Below are 12415 nucleotides of genomic sequence, written 5' to 3' on the forward strand. Positions count from 1 at the left end.
CGTGCGCCGAACACAACAGGTGTAAACCTTACAGTGAAATGCTTACTTACAGGCTCTAACCAATAGTGCAAAAAAGGTATTAGGGGAACAATAGGTAAGGAAAGAAATAAAAACAACAGTAAAAAGACAGTGAAAAATAACAGTAGTGAGGCTATAAAAGTAGCAAGGCTACATACAGGCACCGGTTAGTCGGGCTGATTGAGGTAGTATGTACATGTACTGTAGATATGGTTAAAGTGACTATGCATATATGATGAACAGAGAGTAGCAGTAGCGTAAAAGAGGGGGTTGGCGGGTGGTGGGTGGCGGGACATAATGCACATACTTGACATTCAGGCCAAAACAAGCCTGAAATGTTGGTTTCATCAGACCAGAGAATCGTGTTTCTCAAGGTTTGAGAGTCTTTAGGTGTCTTTTGACAAACTCCAAGCGTGCTGTCGTGTGCCTTTTACTGGAGGAGTGGCTTCTGTCTGGCCACACATAAAGGCCTGATTGGTGGAGTGCTGCAGAGATGATTGTCCTTCTGGAAGGTTCTCCCATCTCCACGGAGGGAAGTCTATCAGAGTGACCATCGGGTTCTTGGTCACTTCCCTGACCAAGGCCCTTCTCCCCCGATTGCTCAGTTTGGCCGGGAGGCCAGATCTAGGAAGAGTCTTGGTGGTTCCAAACTTCTTCTATTTAAGAATGACATTTTTTGGTACCCTTCCCCAGATCTGTGACTCCACACAATCCTGTCTCAGAGATGTACAAATTCCTTCAATCTCGTCGCTTGGTTTTTGCTGTGGGACCTTATAAATTCAACAAAAAAAGAACGAGCAGTATGGCTGGTGGCATTGTCAGGCTGGAGGGTCATGTCAGGATGAGCCTGCAGGAAGGGTACCACATGAGGGAGGAGGATGTCTTCCCTGTAACGCACAGCATTGAGATTGCCTGCAATGACAACAAGCTCAGTCCGATGATGCTGTGACACACCGCCCCAGACCATGACGGACTCTCCACCTCCAAATCTATTCCTCTCCAGAGTACAGGCCTCGGTGTAACCCTCATTCCTTCGATTATAAACGCAAATCTGACCATCCCTGGTGAGACAAAACCGCGACTCATCAGTGAAGAGCACTTTTTGCAAAAAAAAGTATTTCTGTCTGGTCCAGCGACGGTGGGTTTGTGCCCATAGGCGATGTTGTTGCCGGTGATGTCTGGTGAGGCCCTGCCTTACAACAGCCTACAAGCCCTCAGTCCACCCTCTCTCAGAGTATTGCGGACAGTCTGAGCGCTGATGGAGGGATCCTGGTGTAACTCGGGCAGTTGTTGTTGCCATTCTGTACCTGTCCCGCAGGTGTGATGTTCGGATGTACCGATCATGTGCAGGTGTTGTTACACGTGGTCTGTCACTGCAAGGTCGATCAGCTGTCCGTCCGGTCTCCCTGTAGCGTTGTCTTGGGCGTCTCACAGTACGGACATTGCAATTTATTGCCCTGGCCACATCTGCAGTCCTCATGCCTCCTTGCAGCATGCCTAAGCCACGTTCACGCAGATGAGCAGAGACCTTGGGCATCTTTTTTTGGTGTCAGTCAAAATATTATATTTATAATATTTTATACATTTGTATAAAATCAGCCACGCAAAACTGTCTTGAGTGACACCTTTCGACACACCCACTCGCCCATACTCCAGTTGCCATAGTGGGCTGCAGCTACCCATATTTGTATTGCACACACGCACCTCACTAAGTAAGTGTTGTAGAGGACTGCTAATTCCTATGTAGGTGACATTACATTACTGCTAATTCCTATGTAGGTGACATTACACTACTATAGCTGAGACACATAGTAAAACAGGTTGGGCCCCATACAGGATATCTCTCACACACACACTCACTGTAATCATCCAGAACACTGTCACAACAGGATACTCCTAGCCACAGGTGCTAGCCGGCAGTTCGGCCACAACTCCCCTGAAGATAGGGACGCACACACTTTACACACTGACCCCAGAAGACAGGGACGACGCACATACAGTACACACATAGCTGCCGAGGACACCCAGATAAGACACCCACAGATTGGCAGAAAGCCTAGACTTAGTGACTGAAGATAGCGCACACACCAGATCTCCTTTTCAGCTGAACATGGTGTGACGACCAAGAACAGGCATGGCAGGATTCTACGATGACGGACAGACAACAGAGCCAATGCCGGATGACTACACCCCAGCCTGATCCAATCCGAAGATCCGATCTCCTAGATATCAACCTACTTTCTGTTCTGTATATGAAGCTTGTACCCATTGTTAACTAGGGCCTTTTTGCTAGTCTCTGATGAGCTAACAGAGGGGCCCGTATATACGCTGTACCAGATATCTCCACTCTGAAATAAACCTGTCGCTTGTCGTACAATCTACCACCTTGTCTGCATCGATCCTTGACCGACTCACCCTTTATCATATCCCATTATTAACAGAAATGGTAGCCAGAGGATGGTTTAATAACGATCCATCAAAGTGAGTTGATTTGGGTGTGAGAGGGAGAGAGGGTGAAAGGACGATTCACGGAGGACAGAGGTGAAGGAATTCGGGGGAGGACAACAATTCTGCTCAACTCGGTAAACTGATCACAAGGCGCACCACAAACAAGGTAAGCAAAACCTGTTAAATCAAACTTTGCATATTTTCGTATAGTCTTGTCTAAATTTTGATCAGTATTACCGAGTGAGTATGAATTCTTGTGTAAATTTATAATTTGCTGACAAGTTGAAAGTACAGTAAAGTGAATATATGTGGTGACAAACCGGTGACGACCGGGTGATCTAAATCATTGATGAGATATCAGTAGGGGGTCAGCACAGTCTGATAGCTTTCAATGATGAGAGATCACTTAAAGGCCTAGGATAGTTCCGATAGGGGTCAGGAATAGAGATCAGTAAGGGGATAGTTAACTACTATTCATTAAACCTGGCGCCGAGGGGGACAAATTGTAATTTTGTCCTGTGGCCCGGTCTAGGCCAGTCTGATAAGAGATTCTCTGATAGGGGTCGGACATCGTGTAATAAACTCTGATAGGGGTCAGCTCGATATGGATCAGGAATAGAGATCAGTAAGGGGATAGTTAACTACTATTCATTAAACCTGGCGCCGAGGGGGACAAATTGTAATTTTGTCCTGTGGCCCGGTCTAGGCCAGTCTGATAAGAGATTCGCTGATAACGATTGGCTTTCAGGGGTCAGAGATATAACGTGTTGTTTTGTCTTGTTTTGTCTATTTGTAACTGTTTATATTAAAATGCAATGTGCTTGTAATTGTTTCCATTAAGATTGTTGGTGGTTAGATAGAGAGAGAGAGAGAGAATTCAATAAGGGTTATTTGATAAATCCGAAACTTCTATGTTGTATGTACCTGTGACTTCTGTGTTAAATGTATAATCAGGAACAAAATGACTGATGTATAATTGAAATAAGATCTGAGCACAATATTCAATATCGAGACTAAATAGTCGAATTGATCTCTATACAAACCCATGCGTTTTTTCTCAAACTGAATATACGAGGGAGCAGCTCTGAGATAAGGCAGAGTACGTGGCTCCAGGAATTCATCACGGGTATTTACCAGTGACGGGCTAAGTATACTCAGATAGTCTGAATATATATTTCAATTGGTCAAAATATACATATATACTTACTAAAATATACAATACATGACAAATGGTGACCCCGAAGTGGTCTGGTAAAAGGACATTGCTGGACATTGGTGTGCCAGCCGATTGGCCAGTACTGTCGCCGGACGGTGTGTCTCACAAATCCTGACCGGTCAAATAAAAAGGGTAAGCAGACACCTGTTGTGAAAAACTAAAGTTCTGCACATTGGAGTTATCCAAATTTAGTTTTGTGAGATACCTGTTTGATGTAAGTTACTAAATTTAAACTACAATGATGTGTGAGATTGGAAAATAGTTGAGAAAGTAATATCCCCATTGGCAACTGCAATTTTATTATTGATCAACCATACTTAATGGTGCATTGTGTATGGGATGTACTAGTATGCCTGGCTGGTAGGTGGTAACAGAGAACACTTACTACATGTATGAATGATGGGTAACGGGTGGCCACCAAAGCTTGAATGGATAGTCTGGGACTACATGTATGAGTGGTGGGTAACGAGTGATCACCAACTAATTGGGGGCCGATTTAGCCGGAGGGAAAGGGTATCACTTGGGTTTCAGTAAAGGCATGGGTTGTTGGCAGTATTGTAGTGTACATGGAATGTCGTTGGAAATGGAAAAGGTGTTGAGAGCGCTGAAGTCCACTCTAGGATTAAATAAAGGCAGAGAGGGCAAGGAGTGGAGGAGACGGGGTGAGAAGCTGTACAGAGAATGGACAGAAGGTGGGGCTATTGCATCTCCTACTGGTCTGCTTGCTGGGGAGAATGAAGATTTGTATGTGTCTGGTGTAAATTGAAGTTTACGGGCGTAAATGAAGATTTGTGGAGCTGGTACCGGTGAGAATGTTGAAAAAGTCGCAGGCTTGCTGATGAGAGTTATATCATAGAATATTGGGGGGTGTGCATGACTGTTGGAAAAGGTGTTCAACTCTATTAACGTAAAATTCTGTGTGTAGAGTTATATTATGAGGTTTGAACTATACTAATATTGTAGAATTACATAATCAACATCTGAACATACTTACGATAAACATTAATTGAGCCACTGAGTAATAGATAAGATATACACTAGGTAAGGGGCGACGGGCGTGGTCGATGTAAGACGGGAGTGGTGTTCTAACCAAGTGCTGAGAAATAAGGTAGATTTATTTTGTTCTTTTAATTAGTTTACACAAGTTCTTCCCGGTTATTGATTTTGGTTTGATTGTTCAGATAAAACCACTGAAATTAAACAGGAGGTTAAGGTATACTAACATTTGAATCTGTTTTCATTATGGGGAACAATGAAAGGCCCGCAGAGGGGATTGCAGGCTGAGGTTTTTATGTTAAAGGGACAGTGCACGTTTATCACAGTTGTTTGTGTGTCTAATGGCTGGGTATCTAAGAAGTATTTTTGGGGAGACAATTTGGAGAAACACGAATAAAACATGAAACACCGAGACAAATTATTTGAGTTTGAGGGGATTATCATAATTATTAGGTTTTGTTTTTGTAGTAAACGTTTGGGTTAAGGGGATTTTCACGTTCCCAGAGACATGGTATTTTACAGATAGGGGAAAAGGCAGACGGAGGGGCCCTCCGCCCGCACTGCAGAGACCTTGAAAGTTGGAGAGAGCAGAGGAGAGGTTTTGGAAAGGGGGGGGGCAGGACAGGCAAAGATAACAGTTGCTGAGTGGAGACAGGGGAGAGAGTTGGACATGTGGAAAATGATGGGGGCGCTCCTTCATGATGATGTCAGACATAAGGATAATATACTAATATTACCTAAGTCATGATTTAGAGTAGGTAAGGTTGTTACCTGGGCAGAGCCAGGTATCAAAAGGGGGATGGGTAAATGTGGTCTAGGATAGGATGGGGCCGATTGGATAAGAAACTAATAATTTAAAAAAAAAATATGTAAGCTAACAATTGGGCATAGAAGTTAAAGATATAATCAGATAAAACATATGAGAAATTGTTTGTTAACCAAGCCTGTATGTCCAGGATTTTATGCATTACAGGTGAACTACAGGTGAAGTCACTCAATCCAGTCCCAGAGGCTTGGGGACCATAGATGACCCCTGGTGACAGCTAGCTGAAAGAGCTACCCAGATTCATATCGCACGGCGGAAGGGTAAGACACTTTTTCACTGTCGGACATTAAAACAGTGTTCGAGAGAAGAACTGGAATTAACAGAATTCCGGGGGCCAACTCTCGAATGAAGTAACCCTACCTGTCCTATCACCCCTGTTTTTGTTCATAGAAGTGAGGATGTGTCTGGCTCTGGCTAAGTGATGTGTATTTTGTTCCAAAATAAGCATAAGAGATCCCTAGATCTGGGTATTTGTAAGTCGCTCTGGATAAGAGCGTCTGCTAAATGACTTAAATGTAAATGTAAATATAGACAAGAAGTTAGAGTAGAGATTACATGATAACCGACTTCGGACAGTTCTAGGATTGGAGAAGAGGGTATCCTTATAGCATGGGGATCCCACAAGGGTGGATAGGTTTTCCATGATATGGGGAAACCTGGGAGCAATGTTGAACTTTGTAAAGGTGATGAAATCCTACTAACCATCAAAACTATTAAGCTCTCTGATGCAGGCACTCACACCCTCGGACTACAAAGGACGAGGACAGACATGATGGGTGTGTTTTCTATTAAGGTACTGCCAAGACCAGAGGTAACCGGACACACTCCTCTACCACCACTGTGTTAAAAATACCATTCAGGTAATTAATGTTAGAGACTATTCGGCTATTGATCAATTAGGAACTGAGACTGGTTTTGATAGTAGGGACAATTTGTGGCTGTCTTATATGAGGTACACAGCTAAAACCCTGAGAGGAAAGGACTGCATTATTTGTAGTCATGCTAGACCTGTTCTGGCTACACACCCATTTGCTGTAGGAGAAGGAGAGGGGTGGTTGTGTATTCTGAGAAGTTTTTACCAGGTTAAGCCCAATTCAACCCTCTGTTCCTCTTTGAGCCTTGTGTTTCCTGCAGTACCTCCTCATCGGGCCTCTTGGGGTGTTGAGGCATATGGGGGCAATTAAGAGTGCATCACGGGTACAGGTAATGGCATTGATTATGGGGGATTGCCTGAAGCTGATTGCAGTAGTAACATAACCATTAATTCCACTTGGCCAGTTACAGGCTGATGTGAGGTGGATGAGTGGAGCCAAGAGTGCTGAGACCCATTCTTAGAGGAGAATGGCAAGGTACGTGTGCTCTGACCAGTTTGATAATTCCACTGACCATTGTTGATGTTACTGCTGAACAGCTGTTGGGTTCTGTATCCAAGGGACCTGAAAACATTCCATCCCATGGGAGACATAGACGTAGCGCTCAGAGAATGTAGTTGACATAAACACTAACCTGTTGGGTGTGCCAGTGGGGGTTCCTCATGAGTTTCAGGCCTTGGGTAGGAATGATGGACTCTTACTACCTACTATGGGTCCAGCCATGGTGGATGCTAGACAGACTGCATGGATTAATTATATCTACTATAATCAACAGCGTTTTGTGAATTACTCCCGTGATGCACTCACTGGTATGTCTGAACAGCTTGAGGCCACATTTGGGGTTTCCAGACAGAATAGACTTGCCTTGGATATGCTTCTTGCCAGTCAGGGGGACGTTTGCAAGATGTTCGGTAAACAATGTTGCACGTATATTCCTAATAATACCAGTCCAGATGATATCTAGGGTGGGCTTGATGCACTATCTGATAAGATGAGGTCCACAGGGGGGGTGGAGGAGTCTGTTCTCTTGGCCTGGTTTGGTAAGTACACTGATATGATGGTTACTGGATTTCTGACCCTAATTCTTGTATTATTTGTTATTGATGTGATGTGCTGCTTGCATCATACCGTGTTCTAAGAAATATGTTACAGATATGGTGAAGGCTTCAGGCATGTTGCCTTTGCTTGATGCTCCAGTTGGAGATGCCGATACGGAAGCATGCTTTCAGGAGAGGATGGGACTGACTGAGGATGACCCATGGTATGCTGTGGGTGAGGTAGTAGAATAATTTTACACCACCACAGTTCCTTGTTATAAATTTTTATGATAGGTTTTCATTCCAGTATGTTTGTTCTCCCTGTTGTAAAGGTTTAGAGTCCCTGGGTGGCAAGGAGCCCACCTGGTACAGGATAGGAGTAGCTGAGAGGACCAGATGGTTTCTAATAATTCTTTCCTCTGTTTTCCATGACCAAAGTTTTATCCTACATCTTACATGTCAATAACAATAAAGTTTTATCCTGTTTTTGATAAGTGACACCCTTGTGGGTGACAAAAGGGGGAAACGCATATAACAATAGACATATATCACTTGTTATTAATAATAAACTTTTTATTATTTTCATGAAATGCTATGACTGCTGAAATAAAGGATAATGAGTGTCAAAAGGGGGACTTAAATTTCACACCCTTGGGGTTATTTTACATTATAGCCATTACCATATATATGATTGAATATTATCTGCTGTTGCCTTGGGTGGATGTGTGTATGTGTTATGTTCTCTAGCTGATTTGAAACATTGTTAAAAGTATCAGGGCCATGGAACTTTCTCATGCTGGGAAAATACAGAAGGGAGGGCACATTCAGAGCGTGGGGTTGCGAGAACAAGCGGTCTTTTGTTAGATAACAGGAGCCAGGTGCGAGATAACGGTATGGAGCATGAGACCCATCTTTTAGTTTTTGCAGCCATTTTAGTGTTGTGCGGCTGCGGTTGCATTCCATGTATCCGGTCCCTTACTGCTAGAGTTATCTCCAGAGCTATTGACCCTTCTTCCCCTTCCCAGATGTATCCTCTGCTTGCTAATGACCTGCCAGAGTTTGAGGATGAGGTGGAGAATACCCTTTAGAGAGTGTCACATCTCTTTGGAGATGTGAAGAGAGGGTATCACAACTTTTTCCGGCTGGAAAAGGTTGGCTTATGTGGACAAACATTTTACTTATAGCTTAGAGCTGTTGTTCTCCGCAATTGTTAAATGAGGGTTGTAAGTTCCTAGGTGGCTGGTAGCCATCTTAGTACATAGTGGGATTGAGTGGAGAACTTGGTGGTAATACATATACATCCATTTCTTTTTAATGTTGTGCCTTTTTCATAGCCCCTTTGGGAAAAGTTTTCTTTTGTAATCTAGTTAGGTTGTGTCACGTCTCTGGGGAGACGTGAAGAGAGGGATTTGTAGAGGACTGCTAATTCCTATGTAGGTGACATTACATTACTGCTAATTCCTATGTAGGTGACATTACACTACTATAGCTGAGACACATAGTAAAACAGGTTGGGCCCCATACAGGATATATCTCACACACACACTCACTGTAATCATCCAGAACACTGTCACAACAGGATACTCCTAGCCACAGGTGCTAGCCGGCAGTTCGGCCACAACTCCCCTGAAGATAGGGACGCACACACTTTACACACTGACCCCAGAAGACAGGGACGACGCACATACAGTACACACATAGCTGCCGAGGACACCCAGATAAGACACCCACAGATTGGCAGAAAGCCTAGACTTAGTGACTGAAGATAGCGCACACACCAGATCTCCTTTTCAGCTGAACATGGTGTGACGACCAAGAACAGGCATGGCAGGATTCTACGATGACGGACAGACAACAGAGCCAATGCCGGATGACTACACCCCAGCCTGATCCAATCCGAAGATCCGATCTCCTAGATATCAACCTACTTTCTGTTCTGTATATGAAGCTTGTACCCATTGTTAACTAGGGCCTTTTTGCTAGTCTCTGATGAGCTAACAGAGGGGCCCGTATATACGCTGTACCAGATATCTCCACTCTGAAATAAACCTGTCGCTTGTCGTACAATCTACCACCTTGTCTGCATCGATCCTTGACCGACTCACCCTTTATCATATCCCATTATTAACAGTGTCCCCTAATGAAATATGCTAATAAATGCTAGAATGCACCAATAGGTTCTCACTAGCTCTTGCTTGGCTCTGCCCACCTCCGTCCACTATGATTCAAATGCTCCCATTGGGAACGACAGGCTCTGGTCTATCTAGTTATACAATTCTTTGCTATCTGCGATAATATTGCTATTTTATAGAAAGCCCTTGTTGATACTAATCACATGGCCACAGCTAGATAACTACCTATCAAGATGATGAAGAAACTATTTAACTCCCATACTGCCATGCCAGCCCATAGCCAAATGTTTAGCTATCTAGCTAACATTAGCATATTCGCTATCTAGCACAACATAGCTAGCTAGCGAAGGACAGAGCACGAACACAGGCAGCTGTTTAATTAATGGGCATCTAATTGTGATTTAATTCTATTGTCAATACTAGCTACAGTGGTTAGCTAGCTTGGAGGGAGTATTTAGTATTGTTTGTGCACTTGCTATCTATCATCCAATATAGCCTACATTGCATATGAAGCGTGACTATCTCATCCGTGGATTTAAGGTGAAAATGCCCTCATGTCCTTTAAATAAGTATTCCTTTAAATATAAGTCATCTGATTTATTTGTTTCTGAATTGTTTTAATTTAAAAAATTGCCACCAGCTCCTGATATCAGGGCATAAAAACTACAATATGTCTCCTGAACTAGCCTAGCATGCTAGGCCCGAGCTCATTTTCCCTCGCTAAACTAGCTGGCTAGCTGAACTATGCTAGTTTTTGTCCTCATTGCCAAACTTCATAAATATTGCTCCCTCAACTTCAACACTCCTTTGCTAGTTATACAATCATTCAACTTAACAATTTGTTGGAAAGAAACTTTAAAATTATGTATTGTTTCGTTGGTCTGATTGGTCTTGGAACTGTGACAATGGGCAGCCTCTCCCTGCTTGGCTCGCCGTTAAGTAGTAATGATATGTAGTGATTTTGCCAAAACAGACATATGTACACAGTTGTACTTATTGTATTAGTTGATTACATTTACTTAATTAATGAGTAATCCAGGAATGTCACGAGTTAATTGACACCACAAGAAAATTTAGAAAATAGAAACTATCGCAATGACTACAATGAAATGGCTAAATTACTTACGGACACTAAGGGTCCGCAGAGCTCCTCCTCCTCACCACTCTATTGTGATTCTACAAGTACAATTGGTAGGTTACAGTGTATTCGGAAAGTATTCAGACCCCTTCACTTTTTCCACATTTTTGTTTTTAACGTTACAGCCTTTATCAAGCTACGCACAATACCCTAGAATGACAAAGCAAAAACAGGTTTAGAAATTTTAGCAAATTTACATAAGTATTCAGACCCTTTGCTATGAGACTCAAAATTGAGCTCAGGTGCATCCTGTTTTCATTGATCATCCTTGATGTTTCTACAACTTGATTGGAGTCCCCCTGTGGTACATTCAATTGATTGGACATGATTTTGAAACGCACACACCTGTCTATATAAGGACACACAGTTGACAGTGCGTCTGAGCAAAAACCAAGCCATGAGGTCGAAGGAATTGTCCGTAGAGCTCTGAGACAGGATTGTTTCGAGGCACAGAACTGGGGAAGGTTACCAAAAATGTTCTGCAGCATTGAAGGTTCCCCAAGAACACAGTGGCCTCCATCATTCTTAAATGGAAGAAGTTTGGAACCACCAAACTGAGCAATCCGGGGAGAAGGGCCTTGGTCAAGGAGGTGACCAAAAACCTGATGGTCATTCTGACAGATATCCAGAGTTCCTCTGTGTTGGTTGGCTCTTATGTCACACTCAGTTGGATGTTATGCTGTTCTTGAAGAACCTTATCAATTATTACAACTGTTTTACCCTGTCTTAACCCCAAATACAGTTACAGTTGTATTAGGCTTCTCCATTGTTTATGTTTTTGTCGTCATATGAGTCTTTATAAACAGTGATTCAAAATATGTTTCAAACTATGATGTCAATCTCATGAACAGCCAGTCCTTGTATAGCTCTGTAGGCAGGCTATAGAAATGACAGGTTGTGTCTTTAGAGCTGAAGATCGGCAGATTAACACATTAAAGCATTGCATTTAAAAGTGAAGTCTATTTATATCTTCTGATGACATACATTTTTAATGTCACTTGCAGCGAGCCTATGGTAATCGCTGCAAGTTGAGGGACTATCGGCTACAATGTAACAATAATTCTACGTATCATGTCAATCATTAAACTTCCTTACTCATCCTATTTTTTCCCTCCTATCCTTATTTGCTCTCCTATAGGTCCATATCAGCCGGCAGATGACATGATGCTCATGTTTTATAGTTACTACAAGCAGGCTATGTTAGGGCCTTGTAACATTCCAGGACCCACAGGATACTGGGACACTGCAGGCAAAGCCAAATGGTCAATTATGTTTCTGGACTGGGTCGTGTTCATTAGCACTCACCGTAGCAAAGCATTTTTGCAACAGAAAACAAACATTTGTGTTTCTCATTGGACATGTTCGGATAGAGTAGAACCTCCCAGTTTCACTCCGCTTTGGACCTCTTCGGTTCTGTGGCTACTGAACATGACCCTGTTGAATGATGTTGTTGCAGCAATAGGTTATCAAATCAGCTGACAGTCAATTTGCCCCATGTTAGAAAAAAATATTGCATGTTTTAACATATAAAAGAAAAACAAGTAATTGCGAACGTTGTTGACTCATACGTATTTGACTACTAAGACAGGAGATATGCCAGCCTACAGCAAGAGCACTTCTGAAAGTACTGCTTGGCAAAGCAACCGCTTGAAAATGTGATTAAACAGCAGAAGAATGGCATAGCGAGGCAAAGACAAATGAAAAGTAAAAACATTGGTTGAGTTTTTGCCTC

The 12415-nt window shown here is 42.8% G+C and overlaps 1 long non-coding RNA gene across 2 annotated transcripts; it reads left to right on the plus strand.

Annotated features, from left to right (window-relative positions):
* Window positions 1-326: 326 nt before the first annotated feature.
* LOC135565663 (uncharacterized) lies at window positions 327-9484 on the plus strand. 2 transcript variants are annotated; one of them, XR_010461750.1, is made up of 2 exons: window positions 327-2632; window positions 5635-9484. It is a non-coding gene; the product is annotated as an uncharacterized LOC135565663 (long non-coding RNA). The 2 variants fall into 2 exon arrangements; XR_010461751.1 differs by having other exon boundaries at window positions 5652-9484.
* Window positions 9485-12415: the final 2931 nt, after the last annotated feature.

The sequence above is a fragment of the Oncorhynchus nerka genome, linkage group LG9b (genome assembly GCF_034236695.1).
Source record: "Oncorhynchus nerka isolate Pitt River linkage group LG9b, Oner_Uvic_2.0, whole genome shotgun sequence".
NCBI classification, from domain to species: Eukaryota; Metazoa; Chordata; class Actinopteri; order Salmoniformes; family Salmonidae; genus Oncorhynchus; species Oncorhynchus nerka.